At 44.5% G+C, this 27,546-nt stretch overlaps 1 protein-coding gene across 3 annotated transcripts in view; it reads left to right on the top strand.

The window, feature by feature from the left end:
- GJC1 (gap junction protein gamma 1) overlaps positions 1 to 27,546 on the top strand; it is a 126,017-nt gene that overhangs the window by 92,645 nt on the left and 5,826 nt on the right. The window contains exons 2-3 of one of the 3 annotated variants that reach the window (XM_073572860.1): positions 5,057 to 5,213; positions 6,216 to 6,289. The exons of 1 other annotated variant lie outside the window; for it this stretch is intronic. The gene's annotated coding sequence lies outside the window, so the exon portion shown is untranslated. The remainder of the gene's footprint in view (positions 1 to 5,056; positions 5,214 to 6,215; positions 6,290 to 27,546) is intronic. One more of the 3 variants, XM_073572859.1, reaches the window with a different exon arrangement.

The following is a 27,546-nucleotide window of genomic DNA, read 5'->3' as shown; positions in this document are numbered from 1 at the left end:
TGACATTCCTTTAGTGCTACTTGAGGTTTGGCCATGTCTACAAGAAAGGGTTTCAGCTCAAGCAGTCGCTCAATCAATAGGTGCTGCCACACTGAGTGGCTTGATCCACAATTGCCCTTTTTCTAGCATGTCTGCTCAAGATGGAATCAATTTTAAGGGTTCTGGCATCAATAAAAAAAATTACCTCACTTTGCCAATCAGAGTTCCAGCATGTCCCTCTTGCAGACTATCTCTTTTTGCCAGCTGCAGCTGTGCACAACACAGCACATGTGATGAATATGAGAAAGCTTTAACCCCTTAGCGACAGAGCCAGTTTGCAGCGTAATGACCAGGCCAATTTTTACAATTCTGACCACTGTCCCTTTATGAGGTTATAACTCTGGAACGCTTTAATGGATCCCGCTGATTCTAAGACTGTTTTTTCGTGACATATTGTACTTCATATTAGTGGTAAAATTTCTTTGATAAGTCTTGTGTTTATTTATGAAAAAAATGGAAATATGGCGAAAATTTTGAAAATTTTGCAATTTTAAAACTTAAAATTTTTATGCCCTCAAATCAGAGAGATGTCACACAAATTTCTTAATAAATAACATTTCCCACATGTCTACTTTACATCAGCACAATTTTGGAAGCAAAATTTTTTTTTGTTAGGAAGTTATAAGGGTTAAAAGTTGACCAGCGATTTCTCATTTTTACAACAAAATTTACAAAACCATTTTTTTTAGGGACCACATCATATTTAAAGTCATTTTGAGGGGTGTACATGACAGAAAATACCCAAAAGTGGCACCATTCTAAACACTAGACCCCTCAAGGTGCTCAAAACCACATTCAAGAAGTTTATTAACCCTTTAAGTGCTTCACAGGAACTAAAGCAATGTGGAAGGAAAAAATTAATATTTAACTTTTTTTTTGCAAAAAATTTACTTCAGAACCAATTTTTTTTATTTTCACAAGTGTTAAAAGAGAAAATCAACCACAAAATTTGTTGTACAATTTCTCCTGAATACGCCGATACCCTATATGTGGGGGTAAACCAATATTTCAGCACACGGCAGAGCTCGCAAGGGATGGAGCGCCGTTTGACTTTTTCAACGCAGAATTGGCTGGAATTGAGATCGGATGCCATGTTGCGTTCGGAAAGCCCTTAATGTGCCTAAACAGTGGAAACCTCCAACAAGTGACCCCATTTTGGAAACTAGACCCATTAAGGAACTTATCTAGATGTGTGGTGAGCACTTTGAACCCACCAGGGGCTTCACAGAAGTTTATAACGTAGAGCCGTGAAAATAAGAAATCTATTTTTTTCCACAAAGATGATCTTTTCGCCCCCAAATTTTTATTTTTTACAAGGGTAACAGGAGAAATCATACCCGCACAGTTGTTATGCGATTTGTCCTGAGTACGCCGATACCCCATTGGGGGGGAACCACTGTTTGGGCGCATGGGAGAGCTCGGAAGGGAAGGAGTGCCATTTTGGAATGCAGACTTTGATGGAATGGTCTGCGGGCATCATGTTGCGCTTGCAGAGCCCCTGATGGGCCTAAACAGTGGAAACCCCCCACAAGTGACCCCATTTTGGAAACTAGACCCATTAAGGAACTTATCTAGATGTGCGGTGAGCACTTTGAACCTTCAAGTGCTTCACAGAAGTTTATAAAGTAGAGCCGTGAAAATAAAAAATCCATTTTTTTTCCACAAAAATGATCTTTTCGCCCCAAAATTTTTATTTTTACAAGGGTAACAGGAGAAATCATACCCGCACAGTTGTTATGCGATTTGTCCTGAGTACGCCGATACCCCATATGTGGGGGGGGGACCACTGTTTGGGCGCATGGGAGAGCTCGGAAGGGAAGGAGTGCCATTTTGGAATGCAGACTTTGATGGAATGGTCTGCGGGCATCATGTTGCGCTTGCAGAGCCCCTGATGGGCCTAAACAGTGGAAACCCCCCACAAGTGACCCCATTTTGGAAATTAGACCCCTAATGAACTTATCTAGATGTGTGGTGAGCACTTTGAACCCCCAAGCGCTTCACAAAAGTTTATAAACACAGAGCCGTGAAAATAAAGTCTTTTTTTATTTCCACAAAAGTGATTTTTTAGACCCCAATTTTTAGACCCCCAAAGTTGGCAAATAGTGGAAACCCCTCAATTCTTGCTCCAACCCTAACCTTAATCCCAACCCTAACCCTAATCCCATCCCTAATCCCAACCCTAACCCTAATCCCATCCCTAATCCTAATTCTAACCCTAATTCTAGTTCACCCTAACCCTAATTCTAACCCTAGTCGTGACCCGAGCCCTAACCCTAGCCCTAGCACAACCCTAACCCTAGCCCAACCCTAACCCTACCCTAACCCTAGCCCTAACCCTACCCTAACCCTAATGGAAAACTGAAAAAAAAAAATATTTTCTTTATTTCATTATATTGGCCTATATAAGGGAGTGATAAACGGGGGGGTTATGTACTATTTTTTTTATTTTGATCACTATGATCGTTTATCATAGTGATCAAAATAATGAATGGAATCTGCCAGCCGGAGCCGGCAGATTCCCGGTGGGCGCACTGCGCATGCGCCCGCCATTTTCAAGATGGCGGCGCCCATCGGAGGATGCCGGCGGGACGTGGGACCACCGGGAGGGGACGGAGGGCCACGGAGAGGTACCGGGGGGGGGATCGGGGACCCTATTTCCCTCTCCTCTGATGTGCGATCACATCAGAGGAGAGAGAAATTAAATGTAAAATCGCGGCTTTTTTTTTTTTTGCGGTCGCCGTTATAGGGTTAATAACGGCGATCGCAAAAGCGGGGGTCGGTAAAAACCGACCGATTCATGTTCTCTGGGGTCTCGGCTACCCCTGGCAGGCGAGACCCCGGAGAAAATCCGACACTGGGGGGCGCTATTCACTTAAATCACAGCGCCGTGAATTAACGGCGCTGTGGTTTTAGTACCCTTAATTACCGCCGTTAAAAGGCGTATCGGCGGTCGGTAAGGGGTTAAAGCAGCTTCAACAAGATCATCTAATTTTCTTCTAGCTCCTGTTCACCTTCATTATTCTCATTCATAGTTTAATTGTACTTATCATGTTTGAAGCATTATCAGTTACAATAGCAAGAACCTGTTCTTTTTTTTAGTTCATAATCTTTCAGAACTTTTTCCACTAAGGCCTGGAAATACTCGCTGGTGTGGTGAGCTTTAGTATCTTTTACTGCCAGTTTCTTGGTAACAATTTTCTTTTTATCACAATCAAATTGAACGGTGATAGCAAAATAGTTCACTCTGTGCCGTGTGCAGGCATCCATTTTAAAAAATATAAGGCTAGATTCACATTAGCGTTTACGGCCGCCGCTAAGCCCCGCCCCCTGCCACGCTTCCGCTGGTAGCTCCGCCTACGGACGCATGACGCTGCATGCGTCCTGCGTCCCTTATCTTTAGCACTGGGGACGCAGGACGTGCGCAGGTATGCGTTTGGCGGCGCATACGCCCTTTTGACGCTGTGCCGACCAACGCCAAACGCAACAGGTTGCAATTTGGTGCGCGCGGCGCAGCGTCAAAAGGATGCATGCGCCGCCAAACGCATACCTGCGCACGGCCTGCGTCCCCAGTGCTAAAGATAGGGGACGCAGGACGCATGCAGCGTCATGCGTCCGTAGGTGGAGCTACCAGCGGAGGCGCGGCAGGGGGCGGGGCTTAGCAGCGGCCGTGCGCAGCCCGACGCTGCGGCCGTAAACGCTAATGTGAAACTAGCCTAAAACGTCTCTTTAAAGTCTTTTTAAGATCCTTTTCGTTAAGGGCTTCTTCAATCACTAATTTTCTAATACTTTCTCTCTCCAGAGAAACACCAAGTTTGCTGGCCATTTCTCCATTAAGAGCTGTAAAAGCTGGTTGTGCAAATAATGAAAATGGTACACCATCTTTCACAACAAGCTCGATGAGCTGTCTTTTAAACATATCTGCTGTCATTCTTACAGTAACTTTGTCACTTACAAAATGTATTGTAACGGATGTTTGAGATGCTATCCTCCTTTGCATGGCAGGAAGCGCTGGGCACTGGTTTCTTAATGTCGCTGGGATCTTTCTCATTCACAGCTTTGAAAACTGGGTGTAAGCATTTTAAATGTATTTTTTTTAGATTGAAAGCTCTCATAGGAGCATTTTTATCACTGCCTGAGTATGCACTGATTTTGAGCTCACAACATTTGTTTTCATCTGTCATACACTGACAAACTTTTTTTTATCTTGAGTTAATCGGAAACGCTCAAATACAGCTGACTTCATTGGAAGCTTCTTGGGCATTTGGTAGTCATATAAATTTGCTCTCAAAATAATTTTTTCATCTAAAACAATAAGCTATTTTGTAATTCCTGCAAGAATAGGGAATCAAAACATTTTGCATAAATCAATAGTACAGATGATGACAAATAAAAAGTTTGTAATATATGTTATTAAGTAGCTTTACTCTGAACTTTCAATCTCAGGCATTTCTCAGGGTACAGCTCAGTAAATGTTTCACATCATGATGCTTCACAGTCTATAATATGAAGAAGGGAGGAAGGAGGGAGCAAGTTTGTGCTAAATCATACCGCAGAAAGAAACTGAAACTGCTAGCAGAGCTAATAACATGAAGAGCATCAAATCAACTAACCTCTCCAAACATGAGCTCAGAAGAAAAGCAAACTAAAACATGAAGCATACAGAGAAAACATGCACTGGACTATTGATTTCTGCACAGTTTATTGAAATTTTAGATATGCTTTAAGAAGGTACTTGCCTTAATCTTGTTTTCTTGTTCACGCTAACAGTTCTTGAGATGAGTGCAGGACTGCTGGCATTCCCTATCAGTGCCTTTTTGCACTGTGTAGAGGATGAACTTTACTATTAAGCATTTACATAAAGTTTAGAACAGATTCATCTCAACTAAAAGCCAAGATCCTTAAATCAAGAAAATAACAAACATTTATAGGACATTTCATAATTTTCCCAAATTCGCATGAAACAATATTCAACGCATACTGCATTTAAATACTGTGTCCAATTTATTATATATTTTAGGAGTCGGTCCATTTTATACTAACTCCACCAAAATGGTTGCCAACTCTACGACTGTGACTCCACAGCACTGGATACAAGTCATATAGTGCCTAGAAATTGTGTTACTTCTCATTTACACATATGACAATTTATTCTGAAAAGACATCTCAAATAATAGGTATACCTTAATTTAATTCCATTTTTAGTATGAATTTTCTTTGAGTGTTAGTATTGTATTGTATACTTGTGCTAATACTAATGCTCGATTTGTATGTACAATAGGCATGAGTAAATTCTCTGCTGAAGAGCAGTCGATCTTGCACCCTCTACAGTACAGATGGTGATAATAATGTACACTCCCAGCACTTGCAGTGACTGCACCCAATTCGTATCAGCACAAAATAATAAATATGTTACCCCCGATGGCAACTTGCTTTGCTGTACATCACAGGTATAAAAAATTATTTCTGCTGGGTGGTCCTCCACCTTCAAGCAAAATGGTTGGAATATACTATTTGCAACCCAGAAATCAGTTATTTTATTCCCCTGAGTGCCAAACCTTTAGGTCTTGGTTTACACATAGACTTTGTTTGAGTGATAGCTAGAGATAAATTGCTCTAATATAATATATCTTCAAAATTGTTTTCATTATATCCTATGCAGTGAAGAAGCAGCCATCATTAAAAAAATGCACAAAAATCTAAAAGAAATTGCTAGCTGATCGGTTTTGAAGAGATATTCAAGCTACCTGCTTCATTTTTATAGACAGCAATACTACAGCATTTTTTTGTAGTGTGATATAAAATCAAGGTGTAGTATGTAATATAAGATTTAAAATGAATCGGCATTTAAGAGAAAACATGGTTTGAAGACTGTCCGGGAACTATAGCGAGATATGTAACTAGTCCATTGCAGCTACCTTTCAATCATCAGGAGAGGTGCCGGGTGAAGGCAACTCTCCAAAATATGTTTTCTCTATAACTCCTGAACATTTTAAAGAAAAACATACCTGGCTGCCATCATGCAGCCAGACTCAGATTCATCCTGCCCTTGGTTTTGGCAGCATGATTCGAGTGACAGATTCCCTTTAACCTGCTATATCTTTTTATATTTGTTTTCTCTTAAACACGGTATTTTATAAAGCATACATGAAAATGAACAGATCTCTTGTGTTTTTCAGTGGATTTACTGAAAGCTACCAGAGAGACTTTTATGTCTCTGGAAACATCAGCTGACAAAAAATCGGGGCAGCAGGTATTTATCACTATGCCTATTATAAAATTTGTGTATAATTAATTTGTAGGGCATGCAAAATATGTATAGTGTAATTTTTTCATTCTTTTCATTTTTCTTTTTTTAAATGGTTAACACAAAAGTACAATGTATTAAAGCAAGGATGAGACCACACCTGATGACTGGTGACTTTCAGCCAAAACTGCACAGTGTAGTGGCCTTTATCGGTATACAGTATTTTTGATTCAGTCATGCAGCCAATGGCCTTTCCAAAGACAGAACTTCAACCACGTGGCCAGCCACAATGTGTGCTCATACCTTAACTGAAACAGTAACTGTTTAGTAGCTTCCACATTGTTTGGTAGCATGAATTGAATAATTTTGTTTTCTAATGTTGCCAATTAACTATCTAAGGGATAGGGAACAACTTACTGATCGCTGAGGTCCTTACTGCTGAAAAATTCAGCAGTCCAGAGAATCGGGCTTTTCAGGGCCCCATCTTGAAATTTATTTGTGATCCGCATACTCAACCTCCATTTATTAACTTTGGTGCTGCCAAAAATAACCAAGTGGTGTACTTGACTTTCTCTGGCAGTACCATAGACAATGACCCCCAGCAATCGGTAAGTAATTTCCTATCCTATGGATAAGGCGATAACTTACAATTGTGGAAATAGACCTTTAAAGCACGTATGTTACTGTAATGTGCTCCCCTATATGAGGGCACTATCTCCCAGCTGCAGGTATGTACTACTGCTAGCCAAAAATAACAAAAATCTTGTGCTGATTGGTTGCTAGAATCCATGAGGGAATATTTATTGAACTGTGAAACTGAAAGGTCTCAGGGCATCTCCACACGATTAGGAACTAGTAGCGCGTTGGACGCAGCACATAATCTCCACAAGAGAAATTGATATGCTGTCGTCTGGAGAGATGGCACGCATGTCCCTTTCCGCGGGTGAGCCACGGACGTCTGTGGACGCATAGTGGGCATGGGATTTCTTTAAATCCCATCTACTATGCTGAAACATCTGAACGCTGCAGGTTGGATGCTGCACAAGTACACACCGTTTACTGATCGTGTGCACATACCGTTATAGGAAATTTCACACTGCATTAAATATTATACTGAATACTCAGAACTGTCATTGTTTAAAAAATATATACAGTATTTTTTGGACTATAGGTCACACTTTTTTCCTCCTAAAAAGGTGGGGGGCATCTTACTGTCAGGATGAACCAGCTGTGGTGGGGAGGTGGGGAAGCGGTTTCGGTGGAGCAGCGGGTCACAGAGGCAGGAGCTGGCAACTGCGGCTAACTCCTGTGCCCGCTGCTAAAGAGAAATAAATATTCACTGCATTCCACGCCCATGTGCACGGAGGGCAATGAATATACATTTCTATTTAATGGCATCCTCATATGAATGGCCCCATCCCGGTCCTGGTGTGCATGGTCCCATCCTTTCCTTATCCTGGTATGATTGCCCCCACGCCATCCTGGTATGCATGGCCCCATCAGAAAACATTAAAAAAAACAAACCGTTACACTTACCTTCCCTGCGCACCCTTGCACCGTCCTGCTCCAATGCAGCAGCTGCTTCGGGTTTGTAAACAGTGCATGGCAGGAACGTCATGCGCTGCTTGCAAGCCGAAGGGCAGCTGCCGTAATACTCTATGCTCTACACCCGCAAGTGTGTGCGTTCAAAGCAGTGAGTATTCATTGCTCTCTAGCAAGCACAGTTCCAGCCAGAGACTTCCTGCAGCTGCCGACGGTCACGTGTGCTGCTACTTAAGAGAAATGAATATTCACCCCATTCCATGAATATTCATTTCTCTTAAATATCGGCACACGTGACCTCCGGCAGCTGCAGGAAGTCTCCAGCTGACACTGTGCTTGCTAGAGAGCAATGAATACTCACTGCTTTGTGCGCACAAAGTCCCGGCGTGCAGAACATGCATTGAGTATTCCGGCTGCTGCCCTTTGGCTTACAAGCAGTGCATGACGTCACTACCATGCGCTGCTTACAAGCATAAAGCAGTTGCTGACATCGGAACAGGGCGCTGTGAGGGAGCGCCGGAAAGGTAAGTGTAATGTTTTTAGGTTTTTTTTAACCTCTTAACCCCCAAGGGTGGTTTGCATGTTAATGACCAGGCCAATTTTTACAATTCTGACCACTGTCCCTTTATAAGGTAATAACTCTGGAACGCTTGCATGGATACTGGTGATTCTGACATTGCTTTCTCGTGACATATTGTACTTCATGATAGTGGTAAAATTTATTTGATATTACTTGCGTTTATTTGTGAAAAAAATGGAATTGTGGCGAAAATTTTGCAATTTTCCAACTTTGAATTTTCATGCCCTTAAATCACAGAGATATGTCACATAAAATACTTAATAAGAAACATTTTTCACATGTTTACTTTACATCAGCACAATTTTGGAACCAAAATTTTTTTTGGCTAGGAAGTTATCAGGGTTAAAAGTTAAACAGCAATTTCTCATTTTTACAACACCATTTTTTTTAGGGACCACATCACATTTGAAGTCACTTTGAGGGGTCTATATGATAGAAAATATCCAAAAGTGACACCATTCTAAAAACTGCAAAAGGTGCTCAAAACCACATTCAAGAAGTTTATTAACCCTTCAGGTGCTTCACAGGAATTTTTGGAATGTTTAAAAAAAATGAACATTTAACTTTTTGTTAAATGTCCATGGGCAAAACATGTTGACATGTCCATTTTTTAATGTCAGCACGGGCCACAAAACATCCAGCACACATGCATACACATAACACACATGGATGTCATCCATGTGACACGCATCGGCATTATACCTGGTTTTTCTGTTTGGCTGCTGTCACACACTAAATGACGCTTTTTATTGCAAAAAATAGTTTTTGCATTACCATATTTTGAGAGCTATAATTTTTCCATATTTTGGCCCACAGAGTCATGTGAGATCATATTTTTTGCGGGACGAGTTGACGGTTTTTTTTTTGTACCATTTTCAGCACATGGTATTTTTTGATCGCTTTTTATTCCGATTTTTGGGAGGCAAAATGAACAAAAACCAGCAATTCATTAATTTCTTTGGGAGGGGGGACGTTTATACCGTTCCGCGTGTGGTAAAATTGATAAAGCAGTTTTATTCTTCGGGTTAGTATGATTACAGCAGTACCTCATTTATATAATTTTTTTATGTTTTGACGCTTTTATACAATAAAAACTATTTTATACAAAAAATAATTATTTTTGCATCGCTTTATTCTGAGAGCTATAACTTTTTTATTTTTCCAGTGATGGAGCTGTATGGGGACTTGTTTTTTGCAGAACAAGATGACGTTTTCAGCGGTACCATGTTTATTTATATCCGTCTTTTCTTTTTGATCGTGTGTTATTCCACTTTATATCTGTCTTTTTGATCGCGTGTTTGTCAGGAACACCGCACTGTACTTGCTCACTGAGTCAGTGCGCGTGTCCTGAGTAAGACAAACTGTGCTGTAAGATACCTGTGGAGCGGGCAGCAGCAGAGAAGATGCGTGCGTCAGACCCGCAGGACCTGAAGCACGTGACTGCTGGAGGTGTGACCTAAACTCCAGAGAGCTAGGAGCTGCAGGAAAACTCCTAGAAAGGTAACTACGGGGCAAAGTTACCAAGGTGCATAGACAGGGACGAAAACAGATCAGGCCGGGGTCAAAGCACGAGATAGCACGACAATACCTCAGGATTAGACATAACGGATAGTCGGGAAGTAGCCAAGAAGTCAGAAACCAGAGAAACAGATATACAGTACAGAATCAACAAGCAAACTCACAACGGGGGACAGAACCGGGTCAGAACCATATAAGCAAGCTAGAAGACAACGAACAGGCACACAGGGGTCAACACACTCGGCCAAAGGCAAAAGTATAACTGACAGGGATTGGAGTTTCCCAGGGCTATAAGAAGCTCTCCCTGAACCAAAGAGAGGCCACAATAATTAACCCCAGGCGTGCAGGTCAAAGCCTGCACTGGGCTCAAGACTTTAACCCCTGACATGCAGATCAAAACCTGCACTGGTATCATGACAGTACCCCCCACTCAACGGGGGGCCTCTGGACCCCCAGGCTTCCCCGAGTATTTGGCATGGAAAGTCCGAACCAGGCGATCTGCATGTACAGAGTGAGCAGGGACCCATGAGCGATCCTCTGGTCCATATCCCTTCCAGTGGACCAGGTACTGCAAGGAGTGGCGCACTCGCCGAGAGTCCACAATATGTCCGACCTCAGACTCCAAGTGACCCTCCACCAACACTGGAGGAACAACAGACTCGGAGTCCTCCTTGACAGACCCCACAGGTTTCAACAGAGATTTATGAAACACATTGGATATTTTTAAGGAGGTGGGGAGACGCAACCTAAATGCCACTGGGTTGACTATCGCCATAATCTCGTATGGACTAATGAACTTTGGTCCCAATTTAGCTGATGGTACCTTCAAGTTGATGTTATGTGTGGAAAGCCAAACCTTCTCCCCCACCTGAAACGTGTCCCGGGGCTCTCTTTTTATCAGCAAAATATTTGTACCTCCCCTGGGCCCGAGAGATATTACGCTGGACTTCAGCCCAGAGGATTTTTAACCGTTGAACGCACCCCTCTGCCCCTGGGCAACCGGAATCCACTTGTGAAAACTCCCCAAAATGAGGATTAAATCCATAATTGATCAGGAATGGGGACATGTTGGTGGGCTGACTCACCCAGTTGTTAAAAGTGAATTCCTCCAACGGTATCGCATCACACCAATCCTCCTGTCTGGCGGAGGTCAGACACCTGAGAATTTGTTCCAGAGATTGATTGGTGCGTTCCGTCTGACCATTACTCTCCGGGTGATATGCCGACGAGAAGGTGAGTTAGATGTCCAATTTCATACAGAATGCCCTCCAAAATTTTGCCACAAACTGCACACCTCTGTCAGACACCACATTCAGGGGTACCCCATGCAATCGGACCACATGCTGCACAAAAAACCTTGACAATGTTTCTGCTGAGGGTAATGCTGCCAAGGGAATGAAATGCAAAACACAAGGCGCGGAGACACCATCACATGTTTCTCAATGCAAGCAATGACTAGCCAGGTTTGCATGTTTTTGCATATTTCCCATAAGGGATGGGGGCATTGCTCTAGAATCACTGCGTTGAGAAACGTGATGGTGTCTCCGCAGTGTTGGATGTTGATCTCCATGAGTTCATTCATCCTCATTTTTCACAAAGGGAATGAAATGGGCCTGTTTTGAAAACCTATCCACCACCACCCAGATCACGGTATTGACCCGGGAAGGTGGAAGACCGGTAATAAAGTCCATGGAGAGATGAGTCCATGGCCTATCAGGAATCGGTAAAGGTATGAGTCACCAGCCGGCCGGTTATGCGAACTTTTGGAACGGGCACACACTCCACAAGCAGAAATAAATTTCTTGACATCGGACCCCAGTGAAGGCCACCAAAAAAACCCTGGCTACTGCCTCTCTAGTGGCCATGATACCGGGATGAGCACTCAGCCTACACTCATGAAACTCCTGCAGAAATCTAGGCCTCAATAAATCTGGAACACACAATTTATCCCCTGGCCTGGTTGCTGGAGCTAGGAACTGAGCCCTTAAAATTTCTTGTTCCAACTCTGATGAAACCCCCGCCACTACCACCCCTGGGGGAAGAATGGAGGACGGCGGCTCGGGGGAGACACCGGGTCAAAACTTCTGGACAGGGCATCCGCTTTAACATTTTTGGACCCCGGTCGAAAGTAATGGAGAATTGAAATCGTGAAAAAAAAAAAGTGACCAACGGGCTTGTCTTGGAGTAAAGTAAGCCTCTTAGCAGATTCAAGGTATGCCAAATTTTTGTGATCCGTGATAACAGTGATAGGGTGAGCCGCCCCTTCCAAAAAGTGCCTCCATTCTTCGAATGCCAGCTTGACCGCAAGAAGTTCTCTATTGCCTACATCATAGTTTCTCTCGGCGGAAGAGAACTTTTGGAGAAGAAGGCACAGGGTTTGAGATTAGTAAGGGTGGCCAGACCCTGGGACAGCACAGCCCCCACCCCCACTTCAGAAGCATCCACCTCAACAATGAATGGTTTGGACGGGTCTGGTTGGACCAACACCGGGGCGGACATGAAACATTTCTTAAGAGCTGAGGACTCCTTAGCGAGTACAGACCAATCTTTTACATCAGCCCCCTTCTGGGTAATATCCGTGAGTGGTTTAACCACTTGTGAGAAACCTTTAATGAATCTCCGGTAATAGTTCGCAAATCCTAAGAAGCGCTGGAGCCCCTTGAGATCTCGAGGCTGAACCCAGTCAGTGACCGCCAGCACCTTCTTAAGATCCATACGAAACCCCCTCACAGGACACAATCAGCCCCAAAAAAGACAGTTCCTGTACGAAAAACGAACACTTTTCCAATTTAACAAACAATTGGTTCTCCCTGAGTCTCTGGAGAACTGTCCGTAGGTGTTGCAAGTGAGGCTGACTGTCTGGGGAATACACCAAAATGTCATCCAAATAAATGATAACAAAGCGACCTATCAGGTCAGAAAGCACAACATTGATAAAGTTCTGGAAAATAGCGGGTGCATTAGTTAACCCAAACGGCATTACCAGGTTTTCAAAGAGTCCTTCTGATGTGAGGAACGCAGTTTTCCACTCGTCCCCTTCCCGAACCCTTATCAGATTGTAGGCCCCTCGGAGATCTAACTTGGAGAACCATTGGGCCCCAGATAACTGGTTACATAAGTCTGGGATGAGGGGAAGCGGGTAAGTGTTCCTAACCGTTATCTTGTTAAGTTCCCGAAAGTTGAGGCACGGCCGCAAACCACCATCTTTCTTCACAAAGAAGAATCCTGCTGCCACGGGTGACACAGAAGGCCTGATATGCCCTTTGCGTAGACTATCAGCTATGTACTCCTTCATGGCTTGGCACTCAGGCCAGGACAAATTGAACAACCGAGCCTTAGGTAACTTGGCTCCAGGTGCTAACTCAATGGCACAATCATAGCGTCTATGTGGTGGCAGCGCCTCAGCCTCGCTTTCGGAAAAAAGTCTTCGAAATCCTTCAGGTACTCCAGAATACCTTCCAGACCGACAGACGACACAGATACAGATTTAACAGAGTTAACAAGAGGTCCCAGGTTACAACATTTATCCTTGCAACCCCACTGAGTGATCTCCCCTGTTACCCAATCAATGGTAGGATTATGGCGTTGAAGCCAAGGCATCCCCAGTACCAGTCCTGCAGGCAAGTTATCTAACACAAGACAGCTTAGTTTTTCCACATTAGTGGGACCCACTTTTAGAGAAAACATTTAAGACCTGAAACAGATACCGTCCTGGGTAAGAGGGGATGAGTCAATTGCCACAAGTTTAACAGGATCCTGAAGCCTGACTGTCCCTATCTTATTAAGAGTCATAATTCGGGCATTAATCAGGTTCACAGCAGAACCACAGTCAACAAAAGCAGTAGTCTGAACAGGACCATCACCAAGTTCCAGTTCCACCTGAAGCACAGGTTTTGCAAGTGAGGAAAATTGTACCTGAAGGTCTGGGTAGCCACCTCGACTACTACCCAGACGTAGTTGTTTTCCGCCATCTTGGAGGATGGCGGACCAGAGGGGCAGTGCTTCTTCCAATGTTCAAATTCCCCACAATAGAAGCACAACTGCTTCTCCCGGCGGCATCTTCTTTCCTTCTCACAGGTGACCGTGCTCACCTCCATAGCCACAGGAGGAGTCAGGGTCTCACCTCCACTGGAGAATAATGGTGTTTCAAGGTGCATAACACCTCTTGCCCGCAGTCTGCGATCCATGCGAACCGCTTGGGTCATGGCATCCTCTAGGGAGTCAGGTGGAGGATGGAGTGCCAGGGCATCCTTCAGACGTTCACACAGGCCTCTACGGAACAGCCCCCGAAGGGCGGCATCACTCCAAGAAATCTCGGCTGCCCAACGTCTAAATTCAGAGCAGAACCACTTGGCCGATTGCTCCCCTTGACAGACACTCATCATCTTGTCCTCAGCCAAATGCACTCTATCCGGCTCGTCGTAAATGAGCCCTAAGGCCTCAAAAAACGCATCCACCGTCATTCTCTCAGGGGCAGAAGAGGAAAGAAAAAATGCCCAGGCTTGTGGGGACCCCCTAAGCAGGGACATAACTATCCCCACCCTCTGGTTCTCATCCCCATTGGAACGGGGTCTCAAGGAGAAAAAGAGCTTACAGCCCTCCTTAAATGCTCTAAATTCATTTTTGTTACCAGCAAACGTATCTGGTAACTTAACCGGGGATTCAGGTGGGATTAAAATGACATCTCTATTCCCCACCTGCTGAAAGCCTGCGGAAAGCGCCCCCTGAACCAAGTCCACAACCTGTCGTTGGCACTGGCCCAGAGTTTGGTGTTCCAAACTTAGCTTCTGCAGCGACTAAGTCAAGCATTTCACCTGCTCAGATAAAGCATGCATTGGGTCCTTTCTGCAGAAGTGAGGAAAAAAAAAGTTCACGGTCACTTATAATGTCAGGAACACCGCACTGTACTTGCTCACTGTGTCAGTGAGCGTGACCTGAGTAAGACAAACTGTGCTCTAAGATACCTGTGGAGCAGGCAGCATCAGAGAAGATGCATGCTTCAGACCCGCAGGACCTGAAGCACGTGACTGCTGGGGGCACGGCCTAAACTCCAGAGAGCTAGGAGCTGCAGGAAAACTCCTAGAAAGGTAACTACGGGACAAAGTTACCAAGGGGCATAGACAGGGACGAAAACAGATCAGGTCGGGGTCAAAGCACGAGATAGCACGACAATACCTCAGGATTAGATAGAATGGATAGTCGGGAAGTAGCCAAGAAGTCAGAAACCAGAGAAACAGATATACAGTACTGAATCAACAGGCAAACTCACAACGGGGGACAGAACCGGGTCATAACCATATAAGCAAGCTAGAAGACAATGAACAGGCACACAGGGATCAACACACTCGGCCAAAGGCAAAAGTATAACTGACAGGGATTGGAGTTTCCCAGGGCTATAAGAAGCTCTCCCTGAACCAAAGAGAGGCCACAATAATTAACCCCAGGCATGCAGGTCAAAGCCTGCATTGGGCTTAAGACATTAACCCCTGACATGCAGGTCAAAACCTGCCCTGGTATCATGACAGTGTTATTCCACTTTTTGTTTGGCGGTATGACGATAAAGCGTTGTTTTTTGCCTTTTTTTTATGGTGTTCACTAAAGGGGTTAACTAGTGGGGCAGTTTTATAGGTAGGGTCATTATGGACGTGGCAATGCCAAATATGTGTACTTTTATTGGCTAGATTTTTTTTCATTCAAATATTTTGTGATAGAATAATTATTGATTTTTTTTTTATTTATTTATTTTTTTAAATATTTTTACAGTTCTTTAAAAAAAATTATTTTTACTTTATTCTAACTTTTACACTTTGTCCCTCTATGGGACAATCACTTTTTGCAGTCTGATCGCTTCTATAGCATGTAGATGAAGCAGCATCTGCATGGTATAGAAGCTGTCAGCCCTGTACACACTGACCTGAGAGACTTCCTGGTCATGCACTGTGCATGACAGGAAGTTTCTTAGCTCTGGTAACCCGGATGTCGTCATGACGGCATCGTGTTACCATGGCAGCGATTGGGACCCTGCGCCACGCCACGGGGTCACCTATCCAAAGGCAGAGACGCGTGTTCGATCGCAGCATTTCGGGGGTTAAAGTGCCGGGAGTGGTCTGTGACTGCTCCAGGCAATTAGTGCCGGGTGTCAGCTGTGAGAATCAGCTGATACCTGGCTGCGATCGGCCACACACCACCCGTGTGCATGGACGATCGCTAAAACGTACTATACCGTCCATGGTCAAAGTGTCCCGGTTCACATGGACAGTATACTACGTTAGATGTCAGAAAGGGGTTAATGTTTTCTGATGGGGCCATGCATACCATGATGGTAGTGGGGGCCAATCATACCAGGATAAGGATGGGACCATGCATTCCAGGACGGGTGTCATGAATTCATTTTCTGCTCCACCAGTTGAGAGTTCCCCTTCCGTTCTCCCTCTGGTTGTGACAGGAGGTAGTGCGGTTGGTCTAAGTGGTAGTGATCTGCCACCTGATGAGGAAGACAACGATTGGATCTCTGGAGTATCAGACTGAATATAAGACAGCCGACGCTCTATCTGGGTGCTGGTCATTCTGTCTGCTTCTCAGGTCCTGGACTTCAGCTCTCTTCCAGTCTTCTCAAGTTGAGTTTGTTTTTTGCTAATGTTCACACTTGCGCTTGTTGGTCAATTCAGTTTTTTGTGTAATCAGCCTGCCCCTGCTCGGGCTATGCTGAAATTCCATTACTATTAATCAGTATTTGCCAATCTGCTTTTTGTCCCTTATTAGATTGGCCTCTTTTTTGCTCTGTCTCAGGATATTTCAGAGTGCTGATGATATAGGTTTAGAAGTCTAGTGACTTCAGGGTTAATTTTGCTTTCAGAAGTGTTGGACAATATTTTTGTAGGGTTTTTTTGGCAGATTGCAGACAGTGTCTTTCCTTTTCTGTCCTTTTTAGTTAGCTGGGCCCCATTGTTTGCTCAGCCTATTTTCCTGCCTTTGTTTGTATTTTCATCTTGTTTCACCATCAATACATGTGGGGGGCTGTCTTTCCTTTGGGGTCTGCTCTGGGGCAGTTAGTTTTCCTCTTTTCCTGCTTTAGGCTTATGTAGTTCTCCGGTTGTGACAAGGCGTCTAAGACCAATGTAGGAACGATCCACGACTGCTGCTAGTTGTGCGTGTAGATCAGGGAGCTGCAATCTGATTAGTTACCAACTTCTCTGGTTTTCTGAGACTTAGCTTGTTGTCTTTTTTTCCTCCTCGGTTTCCCATTCATAACAGAATCACCAGCCATACCGCAGATTCTAGGGTACTCAAAAGCAGGAAAGAATTGTTAGAGAAAAGAAAAAAAAAAAAGTGTCAGAATTTTTTTTTTTATTATGTATTTTTTTCTCTGGGGCCATAAGGAGGATTTTTTTCCTAATGGAGATTAAGCAACTGTCTGATCATGTGGAGCAGCTTGCTGCTGAAGTACAGGGAATTTCCACCTACCTTATTCAGTCACATGCTGCTGAACCCAAGATTCCTACTCCTGATGTGTTTTTTGGGGATCGGTCTAAATTTCTGAATTTTAAGAATAATTGTAAATTATTTCTTGCTTTGAAGCCTAACTCATCGGGGAGCTCTGTGCAGCAGGTTAAAATTGTCATCTCCTTGCTGCGCTGCGATCCCCAGGATTGGGCTTTTTCTCTGACACCTGAAAATTCTATTCTGACTAATGTGGATGCATTTTTTCAGGCCTTGGGGTTGTTGTATGATGAACCTAATGCCGTTGATCAAGCTGAGAGAACCCTGTTGGCATTAAACCAGGGTCAGGATCCTGCAGAGTTGTACTGTCAAAAATTCCAAAAGTGGGCCGTCCTTACTACATGGAATGATAGTGCATTGGCAGCTCTCTTTCGGAAAGGTTTGTCAGAGACCGTAAAAGATGTTATGATGGGATTTCCTGTTCCCTCTGGTCTGGATGGCTCTATGTCATTAGCCATTCAAGTTGATCGGCGTTTATGTGAACGTAAAACTACACGGGAGGCGCTGCCACCTTTTGAACAAATGTCTGAACCTATGCAATGTGATGGTGTTTTGTCTAGGGCGCAACATCGGGAGTTTAGAAGGCGTAATAAGCTGTTTTTTTCTGTGGAGACGCCTCTCATACTATTTCTGTCTGCCCTAAACGAGAGAAACGTTTTGCACACACATTTGCTGTGGGCAGTATACAACCTAAGTTCCTTTTGGTAATTACTCTGATCTGCTCCTTGTCCACATTTTCCACTAAGGCTTTTGTGGATTCAGGAGCAGCTCTGAATCTGATTGATTTGGACTTTGCTAAACGTTGTGGTTTGCCCATGACGCCTCTGCAGACGCCCATTCCTTTGAAGGGTATTGATGCCACTCCTTTGGCGGAGAATAAACCTCAGTTTTGGACCCAGGTGATAATGCGAGTTGCCCCAGACCACCAAGAAAATTGTAAATTTTTGGTGCTGCATAATTTGCATGATACTATTGTTCTGGGGTTCCCCTTGTTGTAAACTCATAACCCAGTTTTGGATTTGAAATCTGTCTGTGGTGAGTTGGGGTTGTCAGTGTGTTCTTAGGGACGCTCCTGTTTTCTCCTTCTCTCCTCAGTCTCATGATATTCCTGATTTGATTTTTCTTGCTGATTTCTCTGATGTTTTTAGTGAGAGTAAGTCTGCGTCTTTGCCTCCTCATAGGAGTTATGACTGTGCAATTGAGTTGATGCCTGGGTGTAAATTTCCCAAGGGTCGGCTTTTCAACTTATCTGTACCCGAACATGATGCTATGCGATCCTATATTAAGGAGTCGTTGGAGAAGGGTCATATTAGACCATCCTCGTCACCGTTAGGCGCTGGATTTTTTTTTGTGGCCAAGAAAGATGGTTCATTAAGACCGTGTATTGATTATCGTTCCCTTAACAAGATGACGGTTAAATATCAGTACCCGTTACCTCTGATGTCTGATTTATACTCCAGAGTTAAGAGTGCCTGCTGGTTTACTAAGCTTGACCTCAGGGGGGCGTATAATCTTATTCGCATCAAGCACGGGGATGAATGGAAGACGGCGTTTAATACTCCGGAGGGACATTTTGAGTACCTGGTGATGCCTTTTGGGCTCTCTAATGCCCCTTCTGTCTTCCAATCCTTTATGAATTATATTTTCCGAGACTTTGTGGATAAGTTTTTGATCATCTATCTGGATGATATTTTGATCTTTTCTAGTGATTGGGATTCCCATGTGGAACATGTCCGGACTGTGTTCCGGATTTTGAGGGAGAATTCCCTGTTTGTTAAGGGATCGAAGTGCCTCTTTGGTGTACAGAGGATTTCATTTTTGGGATTTATCTTGTCTCCATCGACTATTGAAATGGACCCGGCCAAGGTACAGGCCATTTTTGATTGGGTTCAGCCTACTTCTTTGAAGGCTCTCCAGAAGTTTTTGGGTTTTTCTCATTTCTATCGTAAATTTATAGGTAATTTTTCTAGTATTGTCAAACCACTGACTGTTCTGACCAAGAAGGGAGCTGATGTTCTGAATTGGTCTCCTGAGGCTGTCTCAGCATTTCAGGAGCTTAAGCGGAGATTTACTTCAGCTCCAGTTTTACGGCAACCTGATATCTCATTTCCATTTCAAGTGGAGGTGGGCGCTTCTGAGATTGGTGCAGGAGCTGTGTTGTCCCAAAAAGACCCTGTGACTTCTAAGATGAATCCCTGTTCCTTCTTTTCTCGAAAGTTTTCCCCATCTGAACGCAACTATGACGTGGGGAATCGGGAATTGTTGTCCATGAAATGGGCATTTGAGGAGTGGAGACATTGGTTGGAGGGAGCTAGACATCAATTTGTGGTCCTCACCGATCACAAGAATCTTATTTATCTGGAGTCGGCCAAACGCTTGAATCCTAGACAGGCTAGATGGGCCTTGTTTTTCACGCGTTTTAATTTTGTGGTCTCTTTTCTTCCGGGCACTAAGAATGTTAAGGCAGACGCCCTTTCTAGGAGTTTCTTTGCTGATTCTCTTAATGTGACCGAGCCTACTACTATCCTAGGTGAGGGGGTAGTTCTTTCTGCAATTTCGCCCGATTTGAGACGCGCCCTGGAGGAATTTCAGGAGGATAAACCTGAGCGTTGCCCTATGGGAAGATTGTATGTTCCTGACAAGTGGATAAAGAGTGATGTCTGAAGTCCATTGCTCCGCATTGGTGGTCATCCGGGTATTTTTGGTACCAGAGATTTGGTGAGTCGGTCGTTTTGGTGGCCTGCCTTATCTCGTGATGTCAGGAATTTTGTACAGTCCTGTGGGACTTGTTCTCTGTCTAAACCCTGTTCTCGTTCTAGTGGGTTGCTGATGCCCCTGCCGGTGCCCAAGAGGCCATGGACCCATATCTCAATGGATTTCATTTCTGATCTTCCTGTCTCTCAGAGAATGACTGTTATTTGGGTGATTTGTGATAGATTTTCGAAGATGGTCCATCTTGTACCACTCCCAAAGTTGCCATCTTCCGCTGAGTTGGTGCCCTTGTTTTTACAACAGGTGGTTCGGTTACACGGGATTCCTGAGAACATTGTGTCCGATAGAGGGGTCCAGTTTGTTTCCAGATTCTGGAAAGCCTTTTGTTCCAATCTGGGAATTCAGGTATCCTTCTCATCCGCGTTTCATCCCCAGACCAATGGGCACACTGAGAGAACAAACCAGACCCTGGAGTCTTATTTAAGATGTTTTATATCTGCTGATCAAGATGATTGGGTCTCATTTTTGCCCTTGGCCGAATTTGCGCTGAACAATAGAGCTAGTTCTGCCACTCTGATGTCACCCTTTTTCTGTAATTTTGGGTTTCATCCTCGATTCTCTTCAGGGCAAGTGGAATCTTTGTCCTGCCCAGGTGTGGACACTGTGGTTGTGAGAATGCAGCAGATATGGGACAGTAGTGGATAAGTTGTCACTCTCTCAGGAAAAGGCCCAGCGTTTTTCCAACCGGCGTAGGACCATTGGTCCCCCGTTTTAAAGTGGGTGATATGGTTTGGCTGTCGTCTAAGAATATTCCTATGAAGGTTGCATCTCCAAAATTTAAGCCAAGATTTATTGGACCTTATAAGATTTTGGAGATTCTTAATCCTGTTTCTTTTCGATTGGCTCTTTCAGTTACGTTCAAAATCCATAACGTATTTCACAAGTCACTGTTGAAGAGGTTTGTTGAGCCAGTAGTTCCTGTGGCGGCACCTCCTGATCCTGTATTGGTCCCCCCAACAGACGGGGGTCAATCATACCAGGTTAAGGATGGGGCCCTGCATACCAGGATAGGAATGGGGTCATGCATACTAGGACGAGATGGGGGCCCTGTATACCAGGATAGTGATGAAGGTGATTATTCCTGCCAGGATAGGGATGAAGGGGACCATTCCTACCAGGATATGGATAAGGGAGGCATGCATACCAAGCTAGGGATGAGGAAGCATGCATATCAGGATGGGGATGAGAGGGCCATCCACACTAGGAGAGGGATGAGTTAGCCATGCATACCAGGATAGGGATGAGAGGACCATGCATACCAGGGTAGGGATGAGAGGTGCCATGCATGCGAGGGAGGGTTGAGGGAGCCATGCATACCAGGGTAGGGATGAGGGGGGCCATGCACACCAGGGTAGGGATGAGTGGGGCCATGTATACCAGGATAGGTATGAGGGGGGCCATGCATATAGAGATGAGAGGGCCATGTGTATCAGGATGGGGATGAGGGGACAATATATACCCGGATAGGGGATATTAAGTACAGAATTGACCATATTTTTTTGCTTCAATTTTTTTCCTAATTTCCTCCTCTAAAACTTAGGTGCGTCTTATGGTCCGGTGCGTCTTATAGTACAAAAAATATGGTACGCACTGGTCCAAAAAATAAAGGGAACACTAAAATACCGCATCCTAGATATCACTGAATGAAATATTCCAGTTGCAAATCTTTATTCATTACATAATGAAATGCATAGAGAACAATAAAACATAAAATGATGTAAATCAAAATTAATGTCCCATGAAGGTCTGGATTTGGAATGATACTCAAAATCAAAGTGGAAAATCAAATTACAGGCTGATTCAACTTCAGTGGATAAGTCTAAAGACAAGAAAATGATGCTCAGTAGTGTGTGTGACCTCTACTTGCCTGTGTGACATCTCTACAAATTCCTAGGAATGGTCTTGATGAGGCAGTGGATGTTCTCCTGAGGGACCTCCTCCCAGACCTGAATTAAAGCAGGGCCGGACTGAGACAGCCAGAGGACAGGATGTGGCCCGCACTTTGCCCAGGTCTGTTCTATCCCATAGTCCAGTGCCCATATACATATCCTCCATACCATAGTCCCGTGTCCATATACCCATCATACATATCCTCCATCCCATAGTCCAGTGCCCATATACCTATCATACAATAATGTATGTAAAGCGCTATACGCGAGTAAAATAAATAAATACATACATATCCTCCATCCCATAGTCCCGTGCCCATATACCCATCACACATCCTCTATCCCATAGTCTCGTGCCCATATACGCATCATACTTATCCTCCCTCCCATAGTCCTGTGTCCACATACCCATCATACATATCCTCCCCCCATAGTCCCGTGCCCATAAACCCATCATACATCCTCTATCCCATAGTCCAATGCCCATATGCCCATCATAGAATAATGTATGTAAAGCGCTGTGGAATTAATGGCGCTATAAGCGAGTAAAATGAACAAATACATACATATCCTCCATCCCATAGTCCCGTGCCCATATACCCATCACACATCCTCTATCCCATAGTCCAGTGCCCATATAGCCATCACACGTACTCTATCCCATAGTCCAGTGCCCATATACCCATCATACATATCCTCCATCCCATAGTCCCATGCCCATATACCCATCACACATCCTCCATCCCATAGTCCAGTGCCCATATACCATCACACATCCTCCATCCCATAGTCCAGTGCCCATATACCCATCACACATCCTCCATCCCATAGTCTAGTGCCCATATACCCATCACACATCCTCCATCCCATAGTCCAGTGCCCATATACCCATCACACATCCTCCGCCATCGCATAGTCCAGTGCCCATATACCCATCACACATCCTCTATCCCATAGTCTAGTGCCAATATACCCATCACACATCCTCCATCCCATAGTCCAGTGCCCATATACCCATCATACATCCTCTTGTGACGTCCGTCTGCGAGTCTGAGCTGCAGTAAGACAGCACCCAGAGCAACCCCGATACCCTTTACCCCTATACAGGGATCTGGATTTACAGCAGAGCCCAGGAGGTAGCTGTCTGAATAAGAGCAGCGGACCAGAGCAGGACGGTCGCCAGAAAGGGGTTAAAAAACGGGACCAAAAGCGTAGTCAGGAATCCAAGTCTAAACCAGGCGGGCAGCAGAGGTACAAAAACGGCAGACAGTAGCAGAGTCATCCAGGCCAAGGTCAGAGTCATAAACCGGGAGGGAGGCAGAGGTACAAAATCGTTAGTCAGTCGCAGCGTCAAAAATCAGGCCAAGGTCAGAGTCGTAAACCAGGAGGGCGGCAGAGGTACAAAATCGTCAGGCAGGAGCAGAGTCAGAAATCCAGGCAAAGGTCAGAATCAAATATAGCAAATCACAAACTAGCACACTGGGGAAACCAAGACTATATCTGGCGGCCTGCAAGACAGGCCCCAAGGTATTTGAAGGCTCAGGCTATCCCTCACAGGTTCACAGTCTGATGATGTCATTTGGACCGCCTCCAGGACCAGGCCAGATGGTGATGCACCAACCCTTTCATGACTGACAGAGGAGCGGAGCCTGCGCCCACCAGATGACTGCGCAGGAGCCCCTTCTCTGTCACCACCACCCACGGGGAAACCACGGTGCCTCCTAGTGGCCGAGGCAGGAACAGCCGTCCCCGAGTCTGACGGTGACGTGACCGCCCGGTGCCTCCCAGTGGTTGAGACCGGAACAGCAGTCCCTGTATCTGACGGCGACGTGACAGTCCGGCGCCTCCCAGTGGCCAAGGCAGGAACAGCAGTCCCTGTATCTTACGGCGACGTGACAGTCCGGTGCCTCCCTGTGGCCGAGGCAGGAACAGCAGTCCCTGTGTCTGACGACGACGTGACACCTCTATCCCATAGTCTAGTGCCCATATACACATCACACATCCTCTATCCCATAGTCCAGTGCCCAAATACCCATCACACGTCCTCTATCCCTTAGTCCACTGTCCATATACCCATCATACATATCTCCATTCCATAGTCCCGTGCCCATATACCCATCACACATCCTCCATCCCATAGTCCGTGCCCATATAGCTATCACACATCCTCCATCCCATAGTCCAGTGCTCATATAGCCATCACACATCCTCCGTCCCATAGTCCAGTGCCCATATACCTATCACACATCCTCCGTCCCATAGTCCAGTGTCCATATACCTATCACACATCCTCCGTCCCATAGTCCAGTGCCCATATACCTATCACACATCCTCTATCCCATAGTCCACTGTCCATATACCCATCATACATATCTCCATTCCATAGTCCCGTGCCCATATACCCATCACACATCCTCCATCCCATAGTCCGTGCCCATATAGCTATCACACATCCTCCATCCCATAGTCCAGTGCCCATATACCTATTACACATCATCCATCCCATAGTCCAGTGCCCATATACCTATCACACATCCTCTATCCCATAGTCCATTGCCCATATACCCATCACACATCCTCCATCCCATAGTCCAGTGCCCATATACCGATCACACATCCTCCATCCCATAGTCCAGTGCCCATATACCGATCACACATCCTCCATCCCTTAGTCCAGTGTCCATATACCCATCGCACATCCTCCATCCCATAGTCCAGTGCCCATATACCCATCACACATCCTCTATCCCATAGTCTAGTGCCCATATACCTATCACACATCCTCCATCCCATAGTCCAGTGCCCATATACCCACCACACATCCTCTATCCCATAGTCTAGTGCCCATATACCCATCACTCATCCTCCATCCCATAGTCCAGTGCCCATATACCCATCACACATCCTCTATCCCATAGTCCAGTGCCCATATACCCATCACACATCCTCCATCCCATAGTCTAGTGCCCTATACCCATCACACATCCTCTATCCCATAGTCCAGTGTCCATATACCCATCACACATCCTCTATCCCATAGTCCAGTGCCCATATACCCATCACACATCCTCCATCCCATAGTCTAGTGCCCTATACCCATCACTCATCCTCCATCCCATAGTCCAGTGCCCATATACCCATCACACATCCTCCATCCCATAGTCTAGTGCCCTATACCCATCACACATCCTCTATCCCATAGTCCGGTGCCCATATACCTATCACACATCCTCCATCCCATAGTCCAGTGTCCATATACCCATCACACATTCTCCATCGCCTAGTCCAGTGCCCATATACCCATCACACATCCTCCATCCCATAGTCCAGTGCCCATGTACCTATCACACATCCTCCATCCCATAGTCCAGTGCGCATATACCCATCACACATCCTCTATCCCATAGTCTAGTGCCCATATTTCCATCCTTTTACCCGCTTTACTGTGTCTTCTTGAATTTGGATAGGGTATCATTAGGGTTAGGAGGGACACCACTTCGCTAAGGCCAGGGTGCCAACCTCCACTGCCAGGTAGGGATAGTTTAAAGGGATGACTAGGGCATAGGTCCATCTATATCACTGCCTTGCAAAACGAGACTAACCCTGACCATATTGCCCATATACCTTCACTATTTCTGTCTGCCATGTTGTTTAAGAATTGTTAGTCCTATATACTCTTAAAACATTAATAAATGTTAATTTTTAGGGGTCTATTTTTTTCTTTGGTCTTTAAGTGTATGAGGCCCTATTTCCTTATCTACGACTTGGTGTTTACTAGATACAGACTCCAAAAGACTTGCAGCAGTAATTACAACGAAAGGTGGTTCTACAAAGCATTGACTAAGGGGACTGAATACAAGTGCACGACACAATTTTCAGATTTCTATTTTTAAAATAATTAGAAAATCATGAATCATTTCCTTTAAACTTCACAAATGCTTGCAACTTTGTCTTTGGTATATCGCATGAAATATAAATAAAATACATTTATGGGTTTGTGGGTATAACGTAAAAATATGTGGAGAAGTCCATTGGGTATGCATACTTTTTCAAGGCAGTATATATGTTTGTGTATATACAGTATATATACAGTATATATATATATATATATATATATATATATATATATATATATATACATATACTAGCTGAAGAGCCTGGCGTTGCCTGGGCATAGTAACCAACTGTGGTTAGTTATAACAAATTATACAAATTATAATGATTATATTGCACATAAAAACATTGCACATCATATATTCAACATTACAGATTTGCAATACAAATTAACTAAAGGATTACCCAAGTATTGATAGTATTTTATATTCAACTCATTCAAGATTTTTGTTTTTTCCTTTCGGTGCAAAGATGAACAGATTTTTGGCAGTTCCAACTCTTGAACAGACCACGTAAAGTTGACCATGAGAAAAGCATGGAGATTGCAAATCGATCCCTACTACTTTCAAGGACTGTCCCTGAGCATTGTTAAAGGACATTGCAAATAGCAGTTGAACTGGAAACTGGAGGCGTTTAAAATCAAAAAACAAATCAGATGGAATGAGTGGAATTCTTGGAATGAAAATGTCCTCTCCTTTGGCACATCCTGTTTCTGAGCTGTGTATCTAACCCTATCCTGTGTGATAATGTCTGCTCAGCTGTGTACCTAATCCTCTCCTGTGATACTTTCTGCTGAGCTGTGTATCTAGTCCTATCATGTGTTACTGACTGCTCAGCCGTGTATCTAATCCTATCCTGTGTGATACTGACTGCTGAGCAGTGTATCTAATCCTATCCTGTGTGATACCGTCTGCTGAGCAGTGTGTATCTAACCCTATCCTGTGTGATACTGACTGCTGAGCCGTGTACCTAATCCTATCGTGTGTTACTGACTGCTCAGCCGTGTATCTAATCCTATCCTGTGTCATACTGACTGCTGAGCCATGTATCTCATCCTATCCTGTGTGATACTGACTGCAGAGCCGTGTATCTAATCCTATTCTGTGTGATACTGTCTGCTGAGCCGTGTATCTAATACTATTCTGTGTGATACTGTCTGCTGAGCTGTGTATCTAATCCTATCCTGTGTGATACTGACTGCTGAGCCATGTATCTAATCCTATCCTGTGTGATACTGACTGCTGAGCAGTGTATCTAATCCTGTCCTGTGTGATTTCGTCTGCTGAGCCGTGTATCTAACCCTATCCTGTGTGATACTGACTGTTGAGCCATGTGTAATCCTCTCCTGTGTGATACTGACTGCTGAGCTGTGTATCTAATCTAATCCTATCCTGTGTGATAGTGACTGCTGAGCCGTGTATCTAATCCTATCCTGTGTGATACTGGGCTCCCCCTGCAGTTTGTGTCAGAGGGTAGTCTGTGTTGGCACGGTAATAAATTGTGTTATTTCCAGCTTTACAGAAGGACAATAACACCATAGAAATGATAAGAATAATTGACCAAATTGT

This window comes from Dendrobates tinctorius, unplaced genomic scaffold (genome assembly GCF_039654945.1).
Source record: "Dendrobates tinctorius isolate UK_male_01 unplaced genomic scaffold, ASM3965494v1 ptg000032l, whole genome shotgun sequence".
Taxonomy (NCBI): domain Eukaryota; kingdom Metazoa; phylum Chordata; class Amphibia; order Anura; family Dendrobatidae; genus Dendrobates; species Dendrobates tinctorius.
Note: the sequence above shows the minus strand (reverse complement) of the source record. Positions and strands in the feature narration are given on the sequence as shown.